The following is a 24465-nucleotide window of genomic DNA, read 5'->3' as shown; positions in this document are numbered from 1 at the left end:
GGACATGATACATTGCTTACTTTAGTCAAACTATTGTTGAGTGTTCAAAGTGTCCAACAAGTGAGAGGAAACAAGACGATTGTTCCGTACTTAGAAAAAACTACTCATTGCTGGAGCACAATAGACTCGATGCATCGCTGTACTGACATCTCCTGGCCATATTTAAACGTGCAAATGCTGTCCATCTTTAAACATTCAATAATTATTTGAACTTGTAACACGCACAGTATTTGCTCACCCGAGAAGAAAACGACTCCAAAGCAGTTACGAAACTCAATTTCTATTACGATTATTGAATGAAGAATTGCAACTTACCAAAAAAAAAGTACCCACAGGTCCCACCGAGATTTGAACTCGGATCGCAGGATTCAGAGTCCTGAGTGCTAACCATTACACCATGGAACCAACTGATGAAATAGGCTCATTACACAATTGAGAATTGAGAAAAAGTGAAGGCCAATAGAGCCAGATACACAGTCAGGCTGCCTTAGATCCTGAAGTCATGTTACAAGTCACATCTCGTGATCTTAATGACAAAACTACAACAACAAAATGTTTTTTAAACATGGCGAGGTTACAACCGATATATGAACTTAGTTCACAAGATTCAGTCCTGAGTGCTAATAACCATTCCACTCTGGAACCGGCACACTTTCCCTACTAACTTCATAATCTCTTAACAGCAACCACTCATTCTTTAAAAAAGTTGGAAGCAGCATTATTGTATTAATGATTTAATTCAATTGGTTGAACCCACTCTCGTGTTGACTGTGTAACAAGTTTGCCGTGTGAAGGTTCCATGGTGTAATGGTTAGCACTCAGGACTTTGAATCCTGCGATCTGAGTTCAAATCTCGGTGGAACCTGAGGATGTATTGTTTTAATATTTGCTTTTAAATCAATTATTGGGGAGAGAAAAACAGGGTTTAACACGCACATTGTTCACACATTTGGTAATGTTTTATGATTGTGTAAACGTATGACCAGGAGGCAGTACATCCATAAAACACGTTCCTTCGGAGTGGGCAGGTAGGAACTTGGTTGGACAGCGCATTCGTACACGACAGAGAGCTCGCGGTCACGTGACGCACTTCAACCATTCTAGATTTGAAGCTTTCGTGACTGCAAGGAATCATATTCTTAGGTTTTTTCCGGTAAAGTCACGTAGGTAAAACATCAAAATTAATGAAAATAAAATAAAATAAAACAAAAATCACGACGTTTCGGAGGCAACACAAGTCTCCGTCATCAGGTGGGACCATCACAGCCGAATTAGCTGCATCAAGTGAGGCAATGATTCAAGATGTAATCCCTTATAAGCAAGTTGAAGGGGGGAGGAGAGGGGGGGGGGAGCTCATCAGAATGTGGTAGCCAATGAATGGAACGTATCGGGAGGGAGGGGAGCGGGGCTCAAAGACAGCACGGAGTGCTAAGTACAACGCATCGGGAGGGGGGGGGGGGCAAAAAAAAGGACGACGGCTTGGACGCGGTTGCTGCTGCACACGCCAACACAATGGACAGAGAGGGGGAGGGGAGGCCTGATACACATGATAGACAAAAGAACGAAAATGCCCATGTTTATACCAATGCTGGCTGAACAATGAAGAGAGTACTGTTAAAAAATAACTGGGGATGTTAACACTCGGTAAAGTAAAGTAAAATAGTGCCTGTCAGATAGGATGGTCCAAAAAAGTGTAATTAAGTCTTTTTTGCGTGGTTGATAACATCTTTCCAATGATTACTAAGTTTGTACCCATCATCACGGTTGAAATTATGTCTGTGTTTGTATATTTGTATGGCTTCGTGTACAAACCTTTGATGGTAGCCGGGAGGTTTGCAGAGAACCTTGGTCTCGGAAAAGACAATTTCATGAGAGCCCACCGAGTTGTAGCAATGATCGGCAACGGCAGAAGAATCAGTTCTGCCGTGTTTCAGATCTGACTTGTGCTCGCGGACACGATCAGAAACATGACGTTTCGTTTCTCCAATGTAGCAATCACCACAAATGCAACTCAATTTGTAGACTCCAGGATACTGTAAGTCAGGAACGACATCCTTCACAGATGGAATCAGATCACGGATTTTATGCACTGTACTGAATCGGACTTGGATCTTATGTTTGTTTAGAATTTTGGAGATCTTTTTGGTCACGCCTGCTATGTATGGTAACATGATGGTTTTGGTCGGAGTTTCATGTGGCTGTTTCTGTGTGGTGGGAGAGACAGCTTGGCGGATAGTACGGTCAGAGTATCCGTTCATCCTGAGGGCCCGATGTACATGTCTTAATTCACCGGTCAGGTGGTGTTTGTCAGAAATGCCATGGGCTCTGTGGTATAGCGTTTTGATGAGAGAATTCTTTTGAGATGGGTGGTGGTGGGAATCCGGTTTCAAGTAGGAATCTGTGTGGGTAGCTTTCCTGTAGACAGAATGTCCCAAGGATCCGTCAGGCCTCCTCTCAAACAGAATATCCAAGAATGGTAGTTTACCGTCTTTCTCCACTTCCATGGTGAATCTGATGGATGGGTGTCTAGAATTGATGTGGTCCAAGAAGTGGTTCAATGCTGGGAGGCCATGTGGCCAGATGACGAAAGTGTCATCCACATACCTCTTCCACAGGGAAGGACGCAGGGTGGATGTCTGGATGGCGTCTGATTCAAACTTTTCCATGAACATGTTGGCTATAACTGGTGACAAAGGGGAGCCCATAGGGGTACCCTCATTCTGTTTGTAGAAGGTGCCATTCCAGGTAAAATAGGTGTTGGTGAGGCAATGCCTAACCAGCGCAGGTGCATCAGAATTCAATCCATGTTGGACTAAGTCCTCAATTATTGTTAGGGTGTCCGGTACTGGGACTTTGGTAAACAAAGATACTACATCAAAGCTGACGAGGATGTCATCAGGAGATATTACCATGTCCTTAACCATAGAGACTAATTGGGTTGAGTTGAGTACTGCCGATGAGGTCTTGCCTGTGAAAGGGAGCAGAGTATCTGATAGAAAACGGGCTAGTTTGTACGTAGGAGAGTTTATCGTCGACACAATGGGTCGTAGCGGGGTGCCTTCCTTATGGATTTTGGGAAGACCATAGAGTCTGGGAGGTCTTGCCGCCGATGGTTTTAGAGAGGGACGTTTGCTTGGTTCGATTAGGGAAGTCGAACTCGTGATGATACTGTTGGTTTTCGTCGTTAGGCTTTTAGTGGGATCGTTTTTAATTTTGGAGTAACTCCCATCATTAAGAAGGTCCAGGATTTTGTTGTTGTATGAATCTTTATCCATGATGACCGTGGCATTGCCCTTGTCTACCGAGAGGATGACTATATCATCTCTCTTTTTTAGGTCCGCGAGTTCAGAGCGTTCGTTTTTGCTGATGTTACTAGTGGGTTTCTTAGCATTCTTAAGAATAGTAGCTATTTCAGCTCTTGCTACATCCGCATGGATGTGTCCTATGCCTCTGAGGGCTACATCAATCTGAGAAATCATATCCTCTACTGGTATATATTTAGGGGTGACGGCGAAATTTAGTCCTTTGGCCAGTACCGTTTTTAGAGTGTCAGAAATTGGGATGTTACTCTGATTAATCATGGTCTTGTTAACATCCAGCTTTGCGATGTGTGGCTCTGGTTTCTTCTTAGATAGGAGGTTGAATTTAGAAATCAGGTTAGCTTTGCATTTGGCTGACATTGAGTCAGCAGAAGCAGAAGTCATGTTATCAACGTGGTTCCAATCAGAAGGTGACATTTTTTGTGTTAACATTAAATGTGTTTGTAAGAGAGTCTTGTCTAAATTATCGAGTTCAGATCGGAGTAACCTTATTCTCTCCGAGATTAGTGATAGGCTAGCTTTAAATAAGATCTGTTTAGAGTTCGGTGAGGACACAGCAGCGGATGTGAGTGTGAAAGCGATGGGTATTACCTTGTTATCTCGGCATCTCTTGAGGAAGGCCAGCGTCTCGAGAAGCTGTGACTTCTTGTCTCGTTGTCTGTTAAAAACTCTAACAGATAGGTGGAATTCCTCCCCGTAGAGGGCATTAATTCTAGATTTGAAGCTGTCATGACTGCAAGGAATCATATTCTTAGGTTTTTTCGGTAAAGTCACGTAGGTAAAACATCAAAATTAATGAAAATAAAATAAAACAAAAATCACGACGTTTCGGAGGCAACACAAGTCTCCGTCATCAGGTGGGACCGTCACAGCCGAATTAGCTGCATCAAGTGAGGCAATGATTCAAGATGTAATCCCTTATAAGCAAGTTGAAGGGGGGAGAAGAGGGGGGGGGGAGCTCATCAGAATGTGGTAGCCAATGAATGGAACGTATCGGGAGGGAGGGGGGCGGGGCTCAAAGACAGCACGGAGTGCTAAGTACAACGCATCGGGAGGGGGAGGGGGGGGCGGGGCCAAAAAAAGGACGACGGCTTGGACGCGGTTGCTGCTGCACACGCCAACACAATGGACAGAGAGGGGGAGGGGAGGCCTGATACACATGATAGACAAAAGAACGAAAATGCCCATGTTTATACCAATGCTGGCTGAACAATGAAGAGAGTACTGTTAAAAAATAACTGGGGATGTTAACACTCGGTAAAGTAAAGTAAAATAGTGCCTGTCAGATAAGATGGTCCAAAAAGTGTAAATTAGTCTTTTTTGCGTGGTTGATAACATCTTTCCAATGATTACTAAGTTTGTACCCATCATCACAGTTGAAATTATGTCTGTGTTTGTATATTTGTATGGCTTCGTGTACAAACCTTTGATGGTAGCCGGGAGGTTTGCAGAGAACCTGATCGTGTCCGCGAGCACAAGTCAGATCTGAAACACGGCAGAACTGATTCTTCTGCCGTTGCCAATCATTGCTACAACTCGGTGGGCTCTCATGAAATTGTCTTTTCCGAGACCAAGGTTCACTGCAGACCTCCCAGACTCTATGGTCTTCCCAAAATCCATAAGGAAGGCACCCCGCTACGACCCATTGTGTCGACGATAAACTCTCCTACGTACAAACTAGCCCGTTTTCTATCAGATACTCTACTCCCTTTCACAGGCAAGACTTAATTACACTTTTTTGGATCATCTTATCTGACAGGCACTATTTTACTTTACTTTACCGAGTGTTAACATCCCCAGTTATTTTTTAACAGTACTCTCTTCATTGTTCAGCCAGCATTGGTATAAACATGGGCATTTTCGTTCTTTTGTCTATCATGTGTATCAGGCCTCCCCTCCCCCTCTCTGTCCATTGTGTTGGCGTGTGCAGCAGCAACCGCGTCCAAGCCGTCGTCCTTTTTTTTGGCCCCCCCCCCCTCCCGATGCGTTGTACTTAGCACTCCGTGCTGTCTTTGAGCCCCGCTCCCCTCCCTCCCGATACGTTCCATTCATTGGCTACCACATTCTGATGAGCTCCCCCCCCCTCTCCTCCCCCCTTCAACTTGCTTATAAGGGATTACATCTTGAATCATTGCCTCACTTGATGCAGCTAATTCGGCTGTGACGGTCCCACCTGATGACGGAGACTTGTGTTGCCTCCGAAACGTCGTGATTTTTGTTTTATTTTATTTTATTTTCATTAATTTTGATGTTTTACCTACGTGACTTTACCGAAAAAACCTAAGAATATGATTCCTTGCAGTCACGAAAGCTTCAAATCTAGAATTAATGCCCTCTACGGGGAGGAATTCCACCTATCTGTTAGAGTTTTTAACATACAACGAGACAAGAAGTCACAGCTTCTCGAGACGCTGGCCTTCCTCAAGAGATGCCGAGATAACAAGGTAATACCCATCGCTTTCACACTCACATCCGCTGCTGTGTCCTCACCGAACTCTAAACAGATCTTATTTAAAGCTAGCCTATCACTAATCTCGGAGAGAATAAGGTTACTCCGATCTGAACTCGATAATTTAGACAAGACTCTCTTACAAACACATTTAATGTTAACACAAAAATGTCACCTTCTGATTGGAACCACGTTGATAACATGACTTCTGCTTCTGCTGACTCAATGTCAGCCAAATGCAAAGCTAACCTGATTTCTAAATGCAACCTCCTATCTAAGAAGAAACCAGAGCCACACATCGCAAAGCTGGATGTTAACAAGACCATGATTAATCAGAGTAACATCCCAATTTCTGACACTCTAAAAACGGTACTGGCCAAAGGACTAAATTTCGCCGTCACCCCTAAATATATACCAGTAGAGGATATGATTTCTCAGATTGATGTAGCCCTCAGAGGCATAGGACACATCCATGCGGATGTAGCAAGAGCTGAAATAGCTACTATTCTTAAGAATGCTAAGAAACCCACTAGTAACATCAGCAAAAACGAACGCTCTGAACTCGCGGACCTAAAAAAGAGAGATGATATAGTCATCCTCTCGGTAGACAAGGGCAATGCCACGGTCATCATGGATAAAGATTCATACAACAACAAAATCCTGGACCTTCTTAATGATGGGAGTTACTCCAAAATTAAAAACGATCCCACTAAAAGCCTAACGACGATATATTTATTGCAACAAAAAAATACACGTGGTTCCACCGAGATTTGAACTCGGATCGCAGGATTCAAAGTCCTGAGTGCTAATCATTACACCATGGAACCGTCACACGGAAGTCTTGTTACACAGTCAACACGAGAGTGGGTTCAATCAATTGTATTAAATCATTAATACAATAATGCAGATTCACAATGGAAGTCGAAAAAGATGGCAAGCTACCCTTTTTGGATGTCCTAATCAAAAGGAGACCTGATGGTTCAATGAGCCACTCTGTCTACAGGAAATCCACCCATACGGACGCTTATCTAAAACCGGATTCCCACCACCATCCATCCCAGAAGAATTCCCTCATCAAGACTCTATATCATAGAGCCCAATGCATATCCGACCATGAACACATTTCCAGTGAACTCAAACACATACGCCAAGCTCTTAAGGCTAATGGTTACTCCGACTACACAATCCGCAAAGCCATCTCTCCAACCATCAAGAAGGATCCTGTTGAGGAGCCTTTCAAGACCATCACCTTACCTTACATTGCTGGGGTCACAAAAAAGATCTCCAAAATCCTGATTAAACACAAGATCCAGGTCCGATTCAACACAGTACATAAAATCCGTGATCTGGTACCGTCTGTAAAAGATGTGGTTCCAGACATACAGCACCCTGGTGTCTACAAACTAAGTTGCCTCTGTGGTAGCAGTTACATTGGACAAACCAAACGACATGTCTCGGACCGCATCCGTGAACATAAAGCTGACCTGAAACACGGTAGGACAAACACCTCAGCCGTGGCAGATCACTGTTACAACTCAGTGGGCTCACATGACATTGACTTCTCCAAGACAGAGGTTCTCTGCAAGCCACCTGGCTATCATGAGAGATTCGTTCATGAGGCGATCCACATATACAAACACAGAGACAATTTTAATCGAGAAGATGGATTCTGGCTTAGCAATCATTGGAAGGACGTAATAAACCATTTTGATACACATTAGGGTAGGTAGAATAATACATAGTGTTATGTTGAAATGTGGTTTATTGCAATACAGTATATAATTTAATGTTGGGTTTATCTATGGCAGTATATAGTACGGTATATGCTCGGTTGATGTAAGAGAATAAAGTTTAGATGGAAGCATATTATATAACTTTTACGACGTAGTATTGTAATGTATTACTTGCTGTTAGTAACTCAGCTTATTGTAGAGTATAGTAAGTATACTGATGGTGCTATGCAGTTTATATTTTAGTCTTTGTATGTAGTTTATACCTTAGTTTTCTACGGTGTTGTTTAGTTACTGCAGCTACATATCATTGGCATTCCTTTCCTTTGTTAATGCTAATCCCTGCACCCCCCCTTGGTGCTCTTGATCCTGCATAGTGCGTGGGCATGGTATGACTTTGAAGCCCCCCCGCCCCCCTGCGCATTTCCCATGTATATGCTAAACTCATCTTGATATGCACATTCTTTTTGTTAAGGCGCTCTTCTACCACCCCCAACCCAGCTTATATGTAAGTTCCTAGCTTGAAGTGTCTCATTCTTCACCTGAGGACGGCTGCTTGCGTTGTGGCCGAAACGTCGTGAGAATTGTTTCATTTTATTATGTTTTATTTTTATTATTTTATTACTTCCCTTCTACGTGACTTTACCGAAAAAACCAAGAAGAAGAATAATGCTACTTCCAACGTTTTTTAAGAATGAGTGGTTGCTGTTAAGAGATTATGAAGTTAGTAGGTCAAGTGTGCCGGTTCCAGAGTGGAATGGTTATTAGCACTCAGGACTCTGAATCCTGCGAACTAAGTTCATATCTCGGTTGTAACCCCGCCATGTTTAAAAACATTTTTGTTGTTGTAGTTTTGTCATTAAAATCACGAGATGTGAGTTTTAATATGACTTCAGGATCTAAGGCAGCCTGACTGTTGAGTAAACAGTGAGTGCTGTGCTCCCAAAATTACTCCACATGACAACCACTAAATCTGCAATCACTGATCAATTCCTAGATGCCACGGTTACACCGAACCCATATCCCCTCTGTATTTTGCTCTATTTGCCTTCACTTTCTTTCATTTCTGACGTACGTAATGAGTCTGCTTCATCAGTTGGTTCCATATTGTAATGGTTTGTACTCAGGACTTTGAATCCTGCTATCTGAGTTCAAACCTCGGTGGAACGAAGCCGTGTTTAAAAAATGTTTTTTGTAGTTTTGTCATAATTAAAATCACGAGTTCTGAGTTAACACGTTCCTTCGGAGTGGGCAGGTAGGAACTTGTTTGGACAGCGCATTCGTGCACGACAGACAGACAAATAATCCCGGGTGGGCAGTGTGGAACCTCTTGTTCCTACCTGTATAAGTGTAGTGTATCGTGTAGTGTATCGTGTTGTGTATAGTGTAGTGTGTAGGTTAAACGTTGAGTTTTATAAGGGCACCACGGGGTGACCAGCCCCTCCCCACCCTCCCCTCGCCACCCAACCCCACCCCTCCCACCCACCCCCCACCCTCCCCTCCCCATATGCACGACAGACAGATACGTAAATAATCCCTGTTCCTACCTGTAATATGCATTGTCATATAATACTTCGTAATTTTTTTTTATTGGGGGGGTTAATTTTAATGCTTCATGTTAACCTAGAAATGCATTAACGTGTTTTATCTTTTACAAGGAATACATTAGATTTTTTGGACAAACTGAATCACCTTAAGCCTGGGAATGTTGAAAGAAACACGAGGCAAAAAGATCCGCTTTTTTCTTTTCAAGGCTTCCATTTTATGAATGGAGCCACCCTCCCCCATCTTTTTGGTTTTTTCGGTAAAGTCACGTAGAAGGGAAGTAATAAAATAATAAAAATAAAACATAATAAAATGAAACAATTCTCACGACGTTTCGGCCACAACGCAAGCAGCCGTCATCAGGTGAAGAATGAGACACTTCAAGCTAGGAACTTACATATAAGCTGGGTTGGGGGTGGTAGAAGAGCGCCTTAACAAAAAGAATGTGCATATCAAGATGAGTTTAGCATATACATGGGAAATGCGCAGGGGGCGGGGGGGCTTCAAAGTCATACCATGCCCACGCACTATGCAAGATCAAGAGCACCAAGGGGGGGGTGCAGGGATTAGCATTAACAAAGGAAAGGAATGCCAATGATATGTAGCTGCAGTAACTAAACAACACCGTAGAAAACTAAGGTATAAACTACATACAAAGACTAAAATATAAACTGCATAGCACCATCAGTATACTTACTATACTCTACAATAAGCTGAGTTACTAACAGCAAGTAATACATTACAATACTACGTCGTAAAAGTTATATATGCTTCCATCTAAACTTTATTCTCTTACATCAACCGAGCATATACCGTACTATATACTGCCATAGATAAACCCAACATTAAATTATATACTGTATTGCAATAAACCACATTTCAATATAACACTATGTATTATTCTACCTACCCTAATGTGTATCAAAATGGTTTATTACGTCCTTCCAATGATTGCTAAGCCAGAATCCATCTTCTCGATTAAAATTGTCTCTGTGTTTGTATATGTGGATCGCCTCATGAACGAATCTCTCATGATAGCCAGGTGGCTTGCAGAGAACCTCTGTCTTGGAGAAGTCAATGTCATGTGAGCCCACTGAGTTGTAACAGTGATCTGCCACGGCTGAGGTGTTTGTCCTACCGTGTTTCAGGTCAGCTTTATGTTCACGGATGCGGTCCGAGACATGTCGTTTGGTTTGTCCAATGTAACTGCTACCACAGAGGCAACTTAGTTTGTAGACACCAGGGTGCTGTATGTCTGGAACCACATCTTTTACAGACGGTACCAGATCACGGATTTTACGTACTGTGTTGAATCGGACCTGGATCTTGTGTTTAATCAGGATTTTGGAGATCTTTTTTGTGACCCCAGCAATGTAAGGTAAGGTGATGGTCTTGAAAGGCTCCTCAACAGGATCCTTCTTGATGGTTGGAGAGATGGCTTTGCGGATTGTGTAGTCGGAGTAACCATTAGCCTTAAGAGCTTGGCGTATGTGTTTGAGTTCACTAGAAATGTGTTCATGGTCGGATATGCATTGGGCTCTATGATATAGAGTCTTGATGAGGGAATTCTTCTGGGATGGATGGTGGTGGGAATCCGGTTTTAGATAAGCGTCCGTATGGGTGGATTTCCTGTAGACAGAGTGGCTCATTGAACCATCAGGTCTCCTTTTGATTAGGACATGCAAAAAGGGTAGCTTGCCATCTTTTTCGACTTCCATGGTGAATCTGATGGCTGGGTGTATGGAATTGATGTGGTCAAGAAATTGGTCTAGAGCAGGCCGGCCATGTGGCCAGATGACAAAAGTGTCGTCTACGTACCTCTTCCATAAGGTCGGGCGTAGAGTGGTAGTCTGGATGGCGTCCGTCTCAAATTTCTCCATGAAGATGTTAGCTACAACCGGAGATAGGGGGAGCCCATTGGGGTGCCTTCAATTTGCCCACCCTCCCCCAGTTCCATTTTGTGAATGAAACATCGCCCGTCTCCTCATTGGCCCGAGTCGCGGCAGTTCGCCCCCCCCCTACCACTAACCCCTCCCCCCTCAACCAACCCCAATCCACCGCTCCCATTGGTCGGCGCCCCCGAGCCAATGGGAGGGCTCTGGTGGGGCGGAGCCATGCACGACAGACAAACAGACAAATAATCCCTGGTGGGTAGTGTACAACTGTTGTTCCTACCTGTATTATTTTAGCTGAATATGCTTCAGGACCTAAGGCAGCCTGACTGTTGAATCAGCAGTGAGTGCTCCCAAAATCACTCCACGTGACAACCACGAGATCTACAATCACTGATCTGATTTCCAACATCGTGCTCAATTCCTCGATGCCATGGTTACACCTGCCCATATCCCCTCTGTATTTTGCTCTATTTGCCTTCACTTTTTATCAATTCTCACTTGTGTAATGAGCCTGGCTCATCAGTTGGTTCCATGGTACAATGGTTAGCACTCAGGACTTTGAATCCTGCGATCCGAGTTCAAATCTCGGTGGAGCCTGATATGCTTTTTTATTATGATATTCCTCGTAATATGGATTAAATCCTGTTTCGAATGTAATTTGCAGGCCATTTCGCCCTTGAGGAGGAGCTTCATAGCTCAATGGGCAATGAACACTTTGATTTTTTTTGTTTTTACACGAGTTAACTATTCTTCTTTGGAATGTTGAAGTGAATCATGGTTGCCCAACACACTGAGCTCTCATGCATTGTTCGTGACCTACAGGTTGATTCAGGGCTCAGCAACAATGTTTAAACAATGGGGAGAGAGAAACTACTGCAGGGAGAGTGAATAGTACTGCAACCATGGGTGGTGGTTCCATCGTGAAATGCTTAGCACACAGGACTCTGATTCCTGCAATCCGAGTTCAAATTCTCGGTGGGACCTCACTATGTTTTGACGAATCTTTGTTTTATAGTTTTTCCATAATTAAAATTCCGAGTTATTATTTCAACTGAATATGGTTCAGGTTCTAAGGCAGCCTGATTGTTGAGTCAACCGTGAGTGCTGTGCTCACAAAAGCACTCCACATGGCAACCACTAAATCTGCAATCACTGATCTGAATTCCAACATCCTGCTCAATTCCTAAATGCCACGATTTTCCCTGCCCGCATCCCCTCTGTCATTTGGTTAAATTTGCCTTCTCTTTCTCTCAATTCTCACTCGTGTAATAATCACAGGTTATCAGTTGGTTCCATGGTGTAATGGTTAGCACTCAGGACTCTGAATCCTGTGATCCGAGTTCAAATCTCGGTGGGACCTTCCCATCATTTGACGAATATTTTTTATTGTACTTTTGTTATAATTAAAATCACGAGTTCTGAGTTATTATTTTAACCGAATATGCTTCAGCATCTAAGGCAGCCTGACTGTTGAGTCATCAGTGAGTGCTCCGAAAATCACTCATCATGATAACCACTAAATCTGCAATCACTGATCTGAATTACCACATCGTGCTCAATTCCTAGATGCCACGGTTACACCTAACCCATCGCCCCTCTGTAATTGGGCTCTATTTGTCTTAACTTTTTCTCAATTCTCACTTGTGTAATGAGCCCAGTTCATCAGTTGGTTCCATGGTGTAATGGTTAGCACTCAGGACTCTGAATCCTGCGATCCGAGTTCAAATCTCGGTGGGACCTTCCCATAATTTTACGAATATTTTTATTGTACTTTCGTTACAATTAAAATCTTGAGTTCTGAGTAAACGCGTTCCTTCGGAGTGGGTAGTTAGGAACTTGGTTGGATAGCGCATTCATGCATGACAAACAGACAAATTATCCCTGGTGGGCAGTGTGGAACTGTTGTTCCTACCTGTATTATTTTAACTGAATATGCTTCAGGATCTAAGGCAGCTTGACTGTTGAGTCATCAGTGAGTGCTCCGAAAATCACTCATCATGATAACCACTAAATCTGCAATCACTGATCTGAATTACCACATCGTGCTCAATTCCTAGATGCCACGGTTACACCTAACCCATCGCCCCTCTGTAATTGGGCTCTATTTGTCTTAACTTTTTCTCAATTCTCACTTGTGTAATGAGCCCAGCTCATCAGTTGGTTCCATGGTGTAATGGTTAGCACTCAGGACTCTGAATCCTGCGATCCGAGTTCAAATCTCGGTGGGACCTTCCCATAATTTTACGAATATTTATATGGTACTTTTGATGCAATTAAAATCTTGAGTTCTGAGTTAACACGTCCCTTCGGAGTGGGCAGGTAGGAACTTGGTTCAACCAATCCGGGAGCGTACATGTTTGGGAGGGGCGCACCTCTGGTTGGCTGCTGGCTCGCGGTCACGTGACGCACTTCAACCAATCCGAGAGCATACATTTTTGGGAGGGGCTATGCACGACAGACAGACAGACAAATAATCACTGATGGGCAGTGTGGAACTGTTGTTCCTACCTGTATTATTTTAACTGAATATGCTTCAGGATTTAAGGCAGCCTGACTGTTGATTCATCAGTGAGTGCTCCAAAAATCACTCATCATGATAACCACTAAATCTGTAATCACTGATCTGAATTACCACATCGTGCTTAATTCCTAGATGCCACGGTTACACCTAACCCATCACCCCTCTGTAATTGGGCTCTATTTGTCTTGACTTTTTCTCAATTCTCACTTGTGTAACGAGCCCAGTGCATCAGTTGGTTCCATGGTGTAATGGTTAGCACTCAGGACTCTGAATCCTGCGATCCGAGTTCAAATCTCGGTGGGACCTTCCCATAATTTTACGAATATTTATATTGTACTTTCGTTACAATTAAAATCTTGAGTTCTGCGTTAACGCGTTCTTTCGGAGTGGGCAGGGAGGAACTTGGTTCAACCAATCCGAGAGCGTACATTTTTGGGAGGGGCTATGCACGACAGACAGACAAATAATCCCTGATGGGCAGTGTGGAACTGTTGTTCCTACCTGTATTATTTTAACTAAATATGCTTCAGGATCTAAGGCAGCCTTACTGTTGAGTCAGCAGTGAGTGCTCCCAAAATCACTCCACATGACAACCACTAAATCTGCAATCACTGATCTGAATTCCCTACATGGTGCTCAATCGTGCTGAATTACTATATGCCACGATTATACCTGCCCACATCTCGACTGTCATTTCGTTCTATTTTCATTCTCTTTCTCTCAGTTTTCACTCGTGTAATGAGCACAGATGACCAGTTGGTTCCATGGTGTAATGGTTAGCACTCAGGACTCTGAATCCTGCGATCCGAGTTCAAATCTCGGTGGAACCTTCCCATAATTTTACGAATATTTATATTGTACTTTCGTTACAATTAAAATCTTGAGTTCTGCGTTAACGCGTTCTTTCGGAGTGGGCAGGGAGGAACTTGGTTCAACCAATCCGAGAGCGTACATTTTTGGGAGGGGCTATGCACGACAGACAGACAAATAATCCCTGATGGGCAGTGTGGAACTGTTGTTCCTATTTTAACTAAATATGCTTCAGGATCTAAGGCAGCCTTACTGTTGAGTCAGCAGTGAGTGCTCCCAAAATCACTCCACATGACAACCACTAAATCTGCAATCACTGATCTGAATTCCCTACATGGTGCTCAATCGTGCTGAATTACTATATGCCACGATTATACCTGCCCACATCTCGACTGTCATTTCGTTCTATTTTCATTCTCTTTCTCTCAGTTTTCACTCGTGTAATGAGCACAGATGACCAGTTGGTTCCATGGTGTAATGGTTAGCACTCAGGACTCTGAATCCTGTGATCCGAGTTCAAATCTCGGTGGGACCTTCCCATAATTTTACGAATATTTATATTGTACTTTCGTTACGATTAAAATGTTGAGTTCTGAGTTAACGCGTTCTTTCGGAGTGGGCAGGGAGGAACTTGGTTCAACCAATCCGGGAGCGTACATGTTTGGGAGGGGCGCACCTCTGGTTGGCTGCTGGCTCGCGGTCACGTGATGCACTTCAACCAATCCGAGAGCGTACATTTTTGGGAGGGGCTATGCACGACAGACAGGCAGACAAATAATCCCTGGTGGGCAGTGTGGAACTGTTGTTCCTACCTGTATTATTTTAACTGAATATGCTTCAGGATCTAATGCAGCCTGACTGTTGAGTCATCAGTGAGTGCTCCAAAAATCACTCCACATGACAACCACTAAATCTGCAATCACTGATCTGAATTCCCTACATGGTGCTCAATCGTGCTGAATTACTATATGCCACGATTATACCTGCCCACATCTCGACTGTCATTTCGTTCTATTTTCATTCTCTTTCTCTCAGTTTTCACTCGTGTAATGAGCACAGATGACCAGTTGGTTCCATGGTGTAATGGTTAGCACTCAGGACTCTGAATCCTGTGATTCGAGTTCAAATCTCGGTGGGACCTTCCCATAATTTTACGAATATTTATATTGTACTTTCGTTACGATTAAAATGTTGAGTTCTGAGTTAACGCGTTCTTTCGGAGTGGGCAGGGAGGAACTTGGTTCAACCAATCCGGGAGCGTACATGTTTGGGAGGGGCGCACCTCTGGTTGGCTGCTGGCTCGCGGTCACGTGATGCACTTCAACCAATCCGAGAGCGTACATTTTTGGGAGGGGCTATGCACGACAGACAGGCAGACAAATACTCCCTGGTGGGCAGTGTGGAACTGTTGTTCCTACCTGTATTATTTTAACTGAATATGCTTCAGGATCTAATGCAGCCTGACTGTTGAGTCATCAGTGAGTGCTCCAAAAATCACTCCACATGACAACCACTAAATCTGCAATCACTGATCTGAATTCCCTACATGGTGCTCAATCGTGCTGAATTACTATATGCCACGATTATACCTGCCCACATCTCGACTGTCATTTCGTTCTATTTTCATTCTCTTTCTCTCAGTTTTCACTCGTGTAATGAGCACAGATGACCAGTTGGTTCCATGGTGTAATGGTTAGCACTCAGGACTCTGAATCCTGTGATCTGAGTTCAAATCTCGGTGGGACCTTCCCATAATTTTACGAATATTTATGTTGTGCTTTCGTTACGATTAAAATCTTGAGTTCTGAGTTAACGCGTTCTTTCGGAGTGGGCAGGGAGGAACTTGGTTCAACCAATCCGGGAGCGTACATGTTTGGGAGGGGCGCACCTCTGGTTGGCTGCTGGCTCGCGGTCATGTGACGCACTTCAACCAATCCGAGAGCGTACATTTTTGGGAGGGGCTATGCACGACAGACAGACAGACAAATAATCCCTGGTGGGCAGTGTGGAACTGTTGTTCCTACCTGTATTATTTTAACTGATTATGCTTCAGGATCTAATGCAGCCTGACTGTTGAGTCATCAGTGAGTGCTCCAAAAATCACTCATCATGGCAACCACTAAATCTGCAATCACTGATCTGAATTCCAACATCCTGCTCAATTCCTAAATGCCACGATTTTCCCTGCCCGCATCCCCTCTGTCATTTGGTTAAATTTGCCTTCTCTTTCTCTCAATTCTCACTCGTGTAATAATCACAGGTTATCAGTTGGTTCCATGGTGTAATGGTTAGCACTCAGGACTCTGAATCCTGTGATCCGAGTTCAAATCTCGGTGGGACCTTCCCATCATTTGACGAATTCTTTTGTTATAATTAAAATCACGAGTTCTGAGTTATTATTTTAACCGAATATGCTTCAGCATCTAAGGCAGCCTGACTGTTGAGTCATCAGTGAGTGCTCCGAAAATCACTCATCATGATAACCACTAAATCTGCAATCACTGATCTGAATTACCACATCGTGCTCAATTCCTAGATGCCACGGTTACACCTAACCCATCGCCCCTCTGTAATTGGGCTCTATTTGTCTTAACTTTTTCTCAATTCTCACTTGTGTAATGAGCCCAGCTCATCAGTTGGTTCCATGGTGTAATGGTTAGCACTCAGGACTCTGAATCCTGCGATCCGAGTTCAAATCTCGGTGGGACCTTCCCATAATTTTACGAATATTTATATGGTACTTTTGTTGCAATTAAAATCTTGAGTTCTGAGTTAACACGTCCCTTCGGAGTGGGCAGGTAGGAACTTGGTTCAACCAATCCGGGAGCGTACATGTTTGGGAGGGGCGCACCTCTGGTTGGCTGCTGGCTCGCGGTCACGTGACGCACTTCAACCAATCCGAGAGCATACATTTTTGGGAGGGGCTATGCACGACAGACAGACAGACAAATAATCACTGATGGGCAGTGTGGAACTGTTGTTCCTACCTGTATTATTTTAACTGAATATGCTTCAGGATCTAAGGCAGCCTGACTGTTGATTCATCAGTGAGTGCTCCAAAAATCACTCATCATGATAACCACTAAATCTGTAATCACTGATCTGAATTACCACATCGTGCTTAATTCCTAGATGCCACGGTTACACCTAACCCATCACCCCTCTGTAATTGGGCTCTATTTGTCTTGACTTTTTCTCAATTCTCACTTGTGTAACGAGCCCAGTGCATCAGTTGGTTCCATGGTGTAATGGTTAGCACTCAGGACTCTGAATCCTGCGATCCGCGTTCAAATCTCGGTGGGACCTTCCCATAATTTTACGAATATTTATATTGTACTTTCGTTACAATTAAAATCTTGAGTTCTGCGTTAACGCGTTCTTTCGGAGTGGGCAGGGAGGAACTTGGTTCAACCAATCCGAGAGCGTACATTTTTGGGAGGGGCTATGCACGACAGACAGACAAATAATCCCTGATGGGCAGTGTGGAACTGTTGTTCCTACCTGTATTATTTTAACTAAATATGCTTCAGGATCTAAGGCAGCCTTACTGTTGAGTCAGCAGTGAGTGCTCCCAAAATCACTCCACATGACAACCACTAAATCTGCAATCACTGATCTGAATTCCCTACATGGTGCTCAATCGTGCTGAATTACTATATGCCACGATTATACCTGCCCACATCTCGACTGTCATTTCGTTCTATTTTCATTCTCTTTCTCTCAGTTTTCACTCGTGTAATGAGCACAGATGACCAGTTGGTTCCATGGTGTAATGGTTAGCACTCAGGACTCTGAATCCTGCGATCCGAGTTCAAATCTCGGTGGGACCTTCTCATAATTTTACGAATATTTATATTGTACTTTCGTTACGATTAAAATCTTGAGTTCTGAGTTAACGCGTTCTTTCGGAGTGGGCAGGGAGGAACTTGGTTCAACCAATCCGGGAGCGTACATGTTTGGGAGGGGCGCACCTCTGGTTGGCTGCTGGCTCGCGGTCACGTGACGCACTTCAACCAATCCGAGAGCGTACATTTTTGGGAGGGGCTATGCACGACAGACAGACAAATAATCACTGATGGGCAGTGTGGAACTGTTGTTCCTACCTGTATTATTTTAACTGAATATGCTTCAGGATCTAAGGCAGCCTGACTGTTGAGTCATCAGTGAGTGCTCCAAAAATCACTCATCATGATAACCACTAAATCTGTAATCACTGATCTGAATTACCACATCGTGCTTAATTCCTAGATGCCACGGTTACACCTAACCCAGGGGTCTGCAACCTTTAAGACATAAAGAGCCACTTGGACCCGTTTCCGAAGGAAAAAATAAACTGGGAGCCGCAAAACCATTGCAACTATTAAAACAAATATAACACTGCATATATTGTTTCTTACCTTATTGCTATATACAGGATCGTGCAGTCAGCTGTCAATCTGAATAAAAAAATGACTTTTTCACTTAACAATGTAAAATATATTTTTGCAAATTAATAGCTAAATTACCTGGTTAATGGGATTTTTGCTCCTGAACCTCAGTGCACAGTGTCTGCACATCAGGGCTGTAAGACGTCACCTTCATTTTCACACAGGCTTGCAAGCTGTCATCTGTGAGGCGTGATCGATGTTTGTTTTTAATATAGTTCATGTTGGAGAAGACCTCCTCACATACATATGTGGAGCCGAAGATCGACAGGACTCCAAATGCATACTTTTTCATGTTTATATAAGTGTTGGGGATGGCATTCCATGTTTCGAATACAAGTTTGTCCTGTTTGGGAAGGTTTTCAATATCACTCCATTTATGATTCTGAGCCAGAATGGCCTTCTGACGGGCAACATCCTCAAGAGTAGCGGTCAAGCATTTGAACTTGGACACCCATATATCTTTGTCGGCTATATCGGCCAGTTCCATCTCAGGATCAGGTTGACTTACACCTGCAAATGCAGTCATATTCAATAGGGATGGATCGATCGCCAGGGGATTGACAGGGAAGGATAATGTCGTTTTTTCCTCTCTGAACTCACAGAATCGTTTCCCAAACGAACTTTGCATTGTGGTGATTGCAGACTTGAAATATTCCAAATTTATCGTATCATGACTTTGTTTGAACTCTCTCAAAGAGGGAAAGTGAGACAGTGTACCTCTCTGTAAATCTTTGACAAACACTGTCAACTTGCGCTCGAATGCCAAAACCTCCTCCAGCATGTGCAGGGCTGTGCCTCCTTTCCCCTGAAGGGTTGTATTTAGCGTGTTTAGATGTGCTGTCATGTCTACCATAAAATGTAATTTTTCCAGCCACTCTGGCTGTTCCAGCTCAGCAAAGGTGAGCTCTTTGCTGCCCAGGAAGGTTTTTACTTCTTCCAAACATGTGACAAAGCAACGGCAACGTTATTGCCTGTCACCGGGCGGGCAGTGTGGAGCGGAGCGGCGACCTGTCAGCAGCGGCAACGCCAGAGCAGGTGTCACAGTGCGCCTCCTCCCCTCGCTAGCATCCGCCCCGGAGCCGCGGTCAAGGTTCAAAAGAGCCGCATGCGGCTCCGGAGCCGCAGGTTGCCGACCCCTGACCTAACCCATCACCCCTCTGTAATTGGGCTCTATTTGTCTTGACTTTTTCTCAATTCTCACTTGTGTAACGATCCCAGTGCATCAGTTGGTTCCATGGTGTAATGGTTAGCACTCAGGACTCTGAATCCTGCGATCCGAGTTCAAAGCTCGGTGGGACCTTCCCATAATTTTACGAATATTTATATTGTACTTTCGTTACAATTAAAATCTTGAGTTCTGCGTTAACGCGTTCTTTCGGAGTGGGCAGGGAGGAACTTGGTTCAACCAATCCGAGAGCGTACATTTTTGGGAGGGGCTATGCACGACAGACAGACAAATAATCCCTGATGGGCAGTGTGGAACTGTTGTTCCTACCTGTATTATTTTAACTAAATATGCTTCAGGATCTAAGGCAGCCTTACTGTTGAGTCAGCAGTGAGTGCTCCCAAAATCACTCCACATGACAACCACTAAATCTGCAATCACTGATCTGAATTCCCTACATGGTGCTCAATCGTGCTGAATTACTATATGCCACGATTATACCTGCCCACATCTCGACTGTCATTTCGTTCTGTTTTCATTCTTTTTCTCTCAGTTTTCACTCGTGTAATGAGCACAGATGACCAGTTGGTTCCATGGTGTAATGGTTAGCACTCAGGACTCTGAATCCTGCGATCCGAGTTCAAATCTCGGTGGGACCTTCCCATAATTTTACGAATATTTATATTGTACTTTCGTTACGATTAAAATCTTGAGTTCTGAGTTAACGCGTTCTTTCGGAGTGGGCAGGGAGGAACTTGGTTCAACCAATCCGGGAGCGTACATGTTTGGGAGGGGCGCACCTCTGGTTGGCTGCTGGCTCGCGGTCACGTGACGCACTTCAACCAATCCGAGAGCGTACATTTTTGGGAGGGGCTATGCACCACAGACAGACAAATAATCACTGATGGGCAGTGTGGAACTGTTGTTCCTACCTCTATTATTTTAACTGAATATGCTTCAGGATCTAAGGCAGCCTGACTGTTGAGTCATCAGTGAGTGCTCCAAAAATCACTCATCATGATAACCACTAAATCTGTAATCACTGTTCTGAATTACCTACATGGTGCTCAATCGTGCTGAATTACTATATGCCACGATTATACCTGCCCACATCTCGACTGTCATTTCGTTCTATTTTCATTCTCTTTCTCTCAGTTTTCACTCGTGTAATGAGCACAGATGACCAGTTGGTTCCATGGTGTAATGGTTAGCACTCAGGACTCTGAATCCTGCGATCCGAGTTCAAATCTCGGTGGGACCTTCCCATAATTTTACGAATATTTATATTGTACTTTCGTTACGATTAAAACCTTGAGTTCTGAGTTAACGCGTTCTTTCGGAGTGGGCAGGGAGGAACTTGGTTCAACCAATCCGGGAGCGTACATGTTTGGGAGGGGCGCACCTCTGGTTGGCTGCTGGCTCGCGGTCACGTGACGCACTTCAACCAATCCGAGAGCGTACATTTTTGGGAGGGGCTATGCACGACAGACAGACAGACAAATAATCCCTGGTGGGCAGTGTGGAACTGTTGTTCCTACCTGTATTATTTTAACTGAATATGCTTCAGGATCTAATGCAGCCTGACTGTTGAGTCATCAGTGAGTGCTCCAAAAATCACTCCACATGACAACCACTAAATCTGCAATCACTGATCTGAATTCCCTACATGGTGCTCAATCGTGCTGAATTACTATATGCCACGATCATACCTGCCCACATCTCGACTGTCATTTCGTTCTATTTTCATTCTCTTTCTCTCAGTTTTCACTCGTGTAATGAGCACAGATGACCAGTTGGTTCCATGGTGTAATGGTTAGCACTCAGGACTCTGAATCCTGCGATCCGAGTTCAAATCTCGGTGGGACCTTCCCATAATTTTACGAATATTTATATTGTACTTTCGTTACAATTAAAATCTTGAGTTCTGAGTTAACGCGTTCTTTCGGAGTGGGCAGGGAGGAACTTGGTTCAACCAATCCGAGAGCGTACATTTTTGGGAGGGGCTATGCACGACAGACAGACAAATAATCCCTGATGGGCAGTGTGGAACTGTTGTTCCTACCTGTATTATTTTAACTAAATATGCTTCAGGATCTAAGGCAGCCTTACTGTTGAGTCAGCAGTGAGTGCTCCCAAAATCACTCCACATGACAACCACTAAATCTGCAATCACTGATCTGAATTCCCTACATGGTGCTCAATCGTGCTGAATTACTATATGCCACGATTATACCTGCCCACATCTCGACTGTCATTTCGTTCTATTTTCATTCTCTTTCTCTCAGTTTTCACTCGTGTAATGAGCACAGATGACCAGTTGGTTCCATGGTGTAATGGTTAGCACTCAGGACTCTGAATCCTGCGATCCGAGTTCAAATCTCGGTGGGACCTTCCCATAATTTTACGAATATTTATATTGTACTTTCGTTACAATGAAAATCTTGAGTTCTGAGTTAACGCGTTCTTTCGGAGTGGGCAGGGAGGGACTTGGTTCAACCAATCCGGGAGCGTACATGTTTGGGAGGGGCGCACCTCTGGTTGGCTGCTGGCTCGCGGTCACGTGACGCACTTCAACCAATCCGAGAGCGTACATTTTTGGGAGGGGCTATGCACGACAGACAGACAAATAATCACTGATGGGCAGTGTGGAACTGTTGTTCCTACCTGTATTATTTTAACTGAATATGCTTCAGGATCTAAGGCAGCCTGACTGTTGAGTCATCAGTGAGTGCTCCAAAAATCACTCATCATGATAACCACTAAATCTGTAATCACTGATCTGAATTACCACATCGTGCTTAATTCCTAGATGCCACGGTTACACCTAACCCAGGGGTCTGCAACCTTTAAGACATAAAGAGCCACTTGGACCCGTTTCCGAAGGAAAAAATAAACTGGGAGCCGCAAAACCATTGCAACTATTAAAACAAATATAACACTGCATATATTGTTTCTTACCTTATTGCTATATACAGGATCGTGCAGTCAGCTGTCAATCTGAATAAAAAAATGACTTTTTCACTTAACAATGTAAAATATATTTTTGCAAATTAATAGCTAAATTACCTGGTTAATGGGATTTTTGCTCCTGAACCTCAGTGCACAGTGTCTGCACATCAGGGCTGTAAGACGTCACCTTCATTTTCACACAGGCTTGCAAGCTGTCATCTGTGAGGCGTGATCGATGTTTGTTTTTAATATAGTTCATGTTGGAGAAGACCTCCTCACATACATATGTGGAGCCGAAGATCGACAGGACTCCAAATGCATACTTTTTCATGTTTATATAAGTGTTGGGGATGGCATTCCATGTTTCGAATACAAGTTTGTCCTGTTTGGGAAGGTTTTCAATATCACTCCATTTATGATTCTGAGCCAGAATGGCCTTCTGACGGGCAACATCCTCAAGAGTAGCGGTCAAGCATTTGAACTTGGACACCCATATATCTTTGTCGGCTATATCGGCCAGTTCCATCTCAAGATCAGGTTGACTTACACCTGCAAATGCAGTCATATTCAATAGGGATGGATCGATCGCCAGGGGAGTGACAGGGAAGGATAATGTCGTTTTTTCCTCTCTGAACTCACAGAATCGTTTCCCAAACGAACTTTGCATTGTGGTGATTGCAGACTTGAAATATTCCAAATTTATCGTATCATGACTTTGTTTGAACTCTCTCAAAGAGGGAAAGTGAGACAGTGTACCTCTCTGTAAATCTTTGACAAACACTGTCAACTTGCGCTCGAATGCCAAAACCTCCTCCAGCATGTGCAGGGCTGTGCCTCCTTTCCCCTGAAGGGTTGTATTTAGCGTGTTTAGATGTGCTGTCATGTCTACCATAAAATGTAATTTTTCCAGCCACTCTGGCTGTTCCAGCTCAGCAAAGGTGAGCTCTTTGCTGCCCAGGAAGGTTTTTACTTCTTCCAAACATGTGACAAAGCAACGGCAACGTTATTGCCTGTCACCGGGCGGGCAGTGTGGAGCGGAGCGGCGACCTGTCAGCAGCGGCAACGCCAGAGCAGGTGTCACAGTGCGCCTCCTCCCCTCGCTAGCATCCGCCCCGGAGCCGCGGTCAAGGTTCAAAAGAGCCGCATGCGGCTCCGGAGCCGCAGGTTGCCGACCCCTGACCTAACCCATCACCCCTCTGTAATTGGGCTCTATTTGTCTTGACTTTTTCTCAATTCTCACTTGTGTAACGATCCCAGTGCATCAGTTGGTTCCATGGTGTAATGGTTAGCACTCAGGACTCTGAATCCTGCGATCCGAGTTCAAATCTCGGTGGGACCTTCCCATAATTTTACGAATATTTATATTGTACTTTCGTTACAATTAAAATCTTGAGTTCTGCGTTAACGCGTTCTTTCGGAGTGGGCAGGGAGGAACTTGGTTCAACCAATCCGAGAGCGTACATTTTTGGGAGGGGCTATGCACGACAGACAGACAAATAATCCCTGATGGGCAGTGTGGAACTGTTGTTCCTACCTGTATTATTTTAACTAAATATGCTTCAGGATCTAAGGCAGCCTTACTGTTGAGTCAGCAGTGAGTGCTCCCAAAATCACTCCACATGACAACCACTAAATCTGCAATCACTGATCTGAA

At 43.9% G+C, this 24465-nt stretch overlaps 1 protein-coding gene and 22 non-coding genes across 24 annotated transcripts in view; 21 read left to right on the top strand and 2 right to left on the bottom strand.

Annotated features, from left to right (window-relative positions):
* The window catches only part of FBXO4 (F-box protein 4), a 58142-nt gene that overhangs the window by 12246 nt on the left and 21431 nt on the right, over window positions 1-24465 (top strand). The gene's annotated exons all lie outside the window — the stretch shown is intronic.
* TRNAQ-CUG (transfer RNA glutamine (anticodon CUG)) lies at window positions 334-405 on the bottom strand. Its single transcript has one exon. It is a non-coding gene; the product is annotated as a tRNA-Gln (tRNA).
* On the top strand, window positions 794-865 carry TRNAQ-UUG (transfer RNA glutamine (anticodon UUG)). The gene has a single exon. It is a non-coding gene; the product is annotated as a tRNA-Gln (tRNA).
* Window positions 6525-6596, bottom strand: TRNAQ-UUG (transfer RNA glutamine (anticodon UUG)). Its single transcript has one exon. It is a non-coding gene; the product is annotated as a tRNA-Gln (tRNA).
* Window positions 11465-11536, top strand: TRNAQ-UUG (transfer RNA glutamine (anticodon UUG)). The gene has a single exon. It is a non-coding gene; the product is annotated as a tRNA-Gln (tRNA).
* On the top strand, window positions 12228-12299 carry TRNAQ-CUG (transfer RNA glutamine (anticodon CUG)). The gene has a single exon. It is a non-coding gene; the product is annotated as a tRNA-Gln (tRNA).
* TRNAQ-CUG (transfer RNA glutamine (anticodon CUG)) lies at window positions 12608-12679 on the top strand. Its single transcript has one exon. It is a non-coding gene; the product is annotated as a tRNA-Gln (tRNA).
* Window positions 13099-13170, top strand: TRNAQ-CUG (transfer RNA glutamine (anticodon CUG)). Its single transcript has one exon. It is a non-coding gene; the product is annotated as a tRNA-Gln (tRNA).
* On the top strand, window positions 13695-13766 carry TRNAQ-CUG (transfer RNA glutamine (anticodon CUG)). The gene has a single exon. It is a non-coding gene; the product is annotated as a tRNA-Gln (tRNA).
* On the top strand, window positions 14219-14290 carry TRNAQ-CUG (transfer RNA glutamine (anticodon CUG)). The gene has a single exon. It is a non-coding gene; the product is annotated as a tRNA-Gln (tRNA).
* On the top strand, window positions 14734-14805 carry TRNAQ-CUG (transfer RNA glutamine (anticodon CUG)). Its single transcript has one exon. It is a non-coding gene; the product is annotated as a tRNA-Gln (tRNA).
* On the top strand, window positions 15340-15411 carry TRNAQ-CUG (transfer RNA glutamine (anticodon CUG)). The gene has a single exon. It is a non-coding gene; the product is annotated as a tRNA-Gln (tRNA).
* Window positions 15946-16017, top strand: TRNAQ-CUG (transfer RNA glutamine (anticodon CUG)). Its single transcript has one exon. It is a non-coding gene; the product is annotated as a tRNA-Gln (tRNA).
* On the top strand, window positions 16541-16612 carry TRNAQ-CUG (transfer RNA glutamine (anticodon CUG)). Its single transcript has one exon. It is a non-coding gene; the product is annotated as a tRNA-Gln (tRNA).
* On the top strand, window positions 16909-16980 carry TRNAQ-CUG (transfer RNA glutamine (anticodon CUG)). Its single transcript has one exon. It is a non-coding gene; the product is annotated as a tRNA-Gln (tRNA).
* On the top strand, window positions 17505-17576 carry TRNAQ-CUG (transfer RNA glutamine (anticodon CUG)). The gene has a single exon. It is a non-coding gene; the product is annotated as a tRNA-Gln (tRNA).
* TRNAQ-CUG (transfer RNA glutamine (anticodon CUG)) lies at window positions 18029-18100 on the top strand. Its single transcript has one exon. It is a non-coding gene; the product is annotated as a tRNA-Gln (tRNA).
* TRNAQ-CUG (transfer RNA glutamine (anticodon CUG)) lies at window positions 19926-19997 on the top strand. Its single transcript has one exon. It is a non-coding gene; the product is annotated as a tRNA-Gln (tRNA).
* TRNAQ-CUG (transfer RNA glutamine (anticodon CUG)) lies at window positions 20450-20521 on the top strand. Its single transcript has one exon. It is a non-coding gene; the product is annotated as a tRNA-Gln (tRNA).
* Window positions 21052-21123, top strand: TRNAQ-CUG (transfer RNA glutamine (anticodon CUG)). The gene has a single exon. It is a non-coding gene; the product is annotated as a tRNA-Gln (tRNA).
* TRNAQ-CUG (transfer RNA glutamine (anticodon CUG)) lies at window positions 21658-21729 on the top strand. Its single transcript has one exon. It is a non-coding gene; the product is annotated as a tRNA-Gln (tRNA).
* On the top strand, window positions 22182-22253 carry TRNAQ-CUG (transfer RNA glutamine (anticodon CUG)). The gene has a single exon. It is a non-coding gene; the product is annotated as a tRNA-Gln (tRNA).
* TRNAQ-CUG (transfer RNA glutamine (anticodon CUG)) lies at window positions 24079-24150 on the top strand. The gene has a single exon. It is a non-coding gene; the product is annotated as a tRNA-Gln (tRNA).

Source organism: Lampetra planeri, chromosome 24 (genome assembly GCF_965212315.1).
Source record: "Lampetra planeri chromosome 24, kcLamPlan1.2.h2, whole genome shotgun sequence".
Lineage (NCBI taxonomy): Eukaryota > Metazoa > Chordata > Hyperoartia > Petromyzontiformes > Petromyzontidae > Lampetra > Lampetra planeri.
Note: the sequence above shows the minus strand (reverse complement) of the source record. Positions and strands in the feature narration are given on the sequence as shown.